We start from the raw sequence: 3,951 nt of genomic DNA on the forward strand, positions 1-3,951 counted from the left end.
AATAACACTGGAGTTGACGAAGTCTTTGGGACTGATCGTGAACCTCGAGAAGTCTCAGATGATCCCCAGCCAGAACGTGGTTTATCTGGGGATTCAGATGGATTCTCGGGGTTTTCGAGCTTTTCCATCGCAAGAGAGACTAAAGAAAGGCTGTACCAAAGTATCGAACTTTCTAGGGAAAGAGCGCACTTCGGCGAGGGAATGGCTGAGCCTTCTGGGAACCCTTTCCTCGCTCGAGCAGTTCTTTCTCCTAGGGAGATTACATCTTCGACCGCTTCAGTTCTTCCTAAGAAGAAGTTGGAGTTGGAAGACAGGTCAGCTATCGGATACGTTTCCAATATCGGAAGAAATAAAACAACATTTGAAGTGGTGGTTGCTTCCACTAAAGGAAAACAAAGGAGTGTCCCTGCAAGTACGGAACCCAAGCCTGACATTGTTTCAGACGCCTCGGAGGCGGGCTGGGGTGCAACATTGGGACCCAGAGAAGTGTCAGGCACCTGGTCGGCAGAACAGGTGTCATGGCACATAAATTGCAAAGAGCTCTTAGCAATTCACCTGGCGCTAAAGAGCTTCGAACACTTAGTCAGAGGCAAAGTCGTGCAGATAAATTCGGACAATACGACAGCTCTGGCTTATGTCAAGAAGCAAGGAGGGACGCACTCTTTTGCTCTGTACGAGCTGGCACGGGATCTACTGATCTGGGCGAACCAAAGGAAGGTAATTCTTCTAACAAGGTTTGTTCAAGGGGAGAGGAATGTGAGAGCGGACAGACTGAGCAGGAGATTCCAGGTCCTTCCCACAGAATGGACACTCCACTCAGAAGTCTGTCAGAGCCTGTGGCGCCTTTGGGGGAAGCCTCAAATAGATCTTTTCGCCACATTCCTCTCCAAAAGGATAGAGACATTTTGTGCCCTGGTGGTGGAGGGATCCCCGGGCTTATGCAACAGACGCCTTTCTCCTGGACTGGTCAGGAATAGACGTTTACGCTTTTCCCCCGTTCAAGATACTGGGGGAAGTAGTCAGAAAATTCGTGGCATCCGAAGGAACCAAGATGACTCTGATCGCTCCGTATTGGCCAGCTCAAATCTGGTTCACAGAGGTGATGGAATGGACAGTGGACTTCCCAGATCTCTTCCAAACAGAATAGATCTGCTCAAACAACCCCACTTCGAGAGGTACCATCAAAATCTACCCGCTCTTGCTCTGACTGCCTTTCGACTATCGAAAGACTCGTCAGAGCGAGAGGGTTTTCTCGCCAGGCAGCAATGCAATTGCTAGAGCCCGCAGATCACTACGAGGCGAGTGTACCAATCGAAGTGGGAAGTTTTCAGAAACTGGTGTAGGTCGAAGAAGCTGTCCTCTTCCAGTACCTCTGTGACCGAAATTGCAGATTTCCTTCTGTTTCTTAGGCAAGAGTCGCATCTCTCGGTACCAACTATTAAGGGGTACAGGAGTATGCTCTCAGCAGTCTTTAGAAACAGAGGATTAGATCTAACGAATGACAAGGATTTACACGACCTCATTCGTTCATTCGAAACATCTAAATCACGCGAACCTAAGGTTCCAAGCTGGAACTTAGATGTAGTTCTTAAATTTCTGTCATCAGATGAATTCGAACCTCTTCACACTGCTTCGTTCCGCAATATCACTAGAAAGTGTTTGTTTCTGATGTTCTCTTGCAACGGCAAAAAGAATCAGTGAGTTGCACGCCCTTGAATCAAGAGTTGGCTTCAAAGGAGACTCCGCAATGTGTTCATTTCAGTCCCTTTTTCTGGCCAAAAATGAAAACCCTTCGAATCCCTGGCCCAGGAGTTTCGAAGTTAAAGGACTGTCTAGCTTGGTGGGCAGAGAGGCAGAAAGATCCCTGTGCCCAGTTAGAGCTCTAAAATTTTATCTGGACAGGAAGAAGCAGTTGGGAGGTTCGCAGAAAGTCTTTGGTGCTCAGTGAAGACCCCAAAAAAGACCAATGTCCAAGAACGCATTAGCCTTCTTTGTGAGAAGTGTTATCACAGAAGCGCATAAGAAGTGTACAGATGATTCGTTTAATCTCCTAAGAGTGGGAGCCCACGAAGTTAGAGCAATCGCAACCTCCGTGGCGTTCCAAAGAAATATGTCACTAAAGAACATCTTGGACACAACTTATTGGAGATGCAACTCTGTGTTTGCATCCCATTATTTAAAAGACGTACGAGTTACGTATGATAAATGCTTTTCGTTAGGTCCGTTTGTGTCAGCACAGACGGTTCTGGTAAGGAGAAAGCACCAATCCTTAAAATTATGTACGCAACCCTCTTGTCGGATGTGTTCTCGGTTTTCGATTTATAGTGTCAGTAGTCGCACAGGCGGCCTTCACTTCTCGTTATTGAAAATCGAGTGACATCTGACTATTAGAGGGCGTACAAAAATTTTGTTATTTTTGTATGTATGATTTTCGAGTTGTGGTTGTTTTTGCAAGAGTTTGGGGATAAACTCTAGCAATTTAGACAACTAACACGGTTTAGGTTCGGGTGATTCGGGATTGGTTGTGTGCTCCTTAAATTAGTGCGTGTTGTCATATAAGCGGATGTTGCTCCCATTGACAAACGCCAATTAGGATTCTGTCGAGTAAGTGGAAGAGACCCCATCGACAGATCCACAAGAATTCTTGGCCACAGATCACTATCTCGCTAAGGTTCTTGAGATGAAGCAGACTCCTAGGCAGTAGCCACGAAGTCTTCCATCTAAGAAGGTAGGAACTAAGGTTTATTTTATACCTACAACATATGTTGTTTACCTGTCTAGTCAGTTAGTTAGCTGTCTCTTGCCCTCCACCAAAGGGTGTCAATCAGCTATGTATATATCTGACAGGTAAGTTGAATGTATGAAAATGACATTGTTATGATACAATAAAGTTTCATACATACTTACCTGGCAGATATATACAATTGAAGACCCACCCAGCCTCCCCGCAGGAGACAGGTGGAAGAAGAGAATATGATTAGAAAAACGGGAATAGTTCCTAGCCCTGCCACCCAGAGCAGGGCGGTAGATCACCTGACCTACCTGTAGCGAGTGCCGCGAAATTTGAAATTCTGTCGGGAACGACGGAGTCTATAGCTATGTATATATCTGCCAGGTAAGTATGTATGAAACTTTATTGTATCATAACAATGTCATTTTTCAGCACCTCCGTCTTGAATTTAGGAAACTTGGCTACTATAAGTACCCCTATTTGATTTTTGGTATCTTGACTTTTGGATCGGTGGCTAGGCACACATTAATTGTGGATTTGATTGATTTTGGCTTGATTTCTTTCTTTAAATAAGATGTCTGGTTCTAGTTCGGCTAGCGCCAGGTTTTGTACCAAGAGTGATTGTCGAGGTAGGCTACTGAAAGCATCAGTAGACCCTCATACTTTGTGTAAGAGTTGCAGAGAGCATGATTATATGTATGAAAGTCGCTGCAAGGAATGTGAGTGTCTTTCTGATTCTGGATGGAGAGCGTCATGAGTCCTATCTTGCGTAAGCTTGAACGGGCGGGATAGGTTAAGGAGGTCTTCCTCCAGGAGCGTTTCAGGTAAACGTCAGGAGTTCATGTTTCTCCTACTAACCCTCCTTTAATCACTACTCCTAACCCTGTAGTGTTGCCTTCGGGCCCTGAAACAGTGTCTGTGGAGGGTAATACCCTTACGCTTATCTTAGAGTCGATTCGTAATTTAGAATCTAAAGTGCTCGCCTTAGAAGGCAAAAGTGAAGGTGCAAAGTGCAGTGACAGTGCTCCTTCGTTTGTGTGAGGGTGCGTCAGATCGGCCCCATTTCGCCTCTAGGCCTAGACCGCTGCCAGACTCCCAGGTTTCAGGGAGAGGGCATGTCGAAAGCCGCAGGAGGGTTACGGGGAATGCCCACCAATCTGACGTGCCTTCGGCAGTATCTGTTGACGCTACCCAGACTGCCAAGGAGCGTGCGCGTGCAC

The sequence above is a fragment of the Macrobrachium nipponense genome, chromosome 43, assembly GCF_015104395.2.
Source record: "Macrobrachium nipponense isolate FS-2020 chromosome 43, ASM1510439v2, whole genome shotgun sequence".
Classification (NCBI taxonomy): Eukaryota; Metazoa; Arthropoda; class Malacostraca; order Decapoda; family Palaemonidae; genus Macrobrachium; species Macrobrachium nipponense.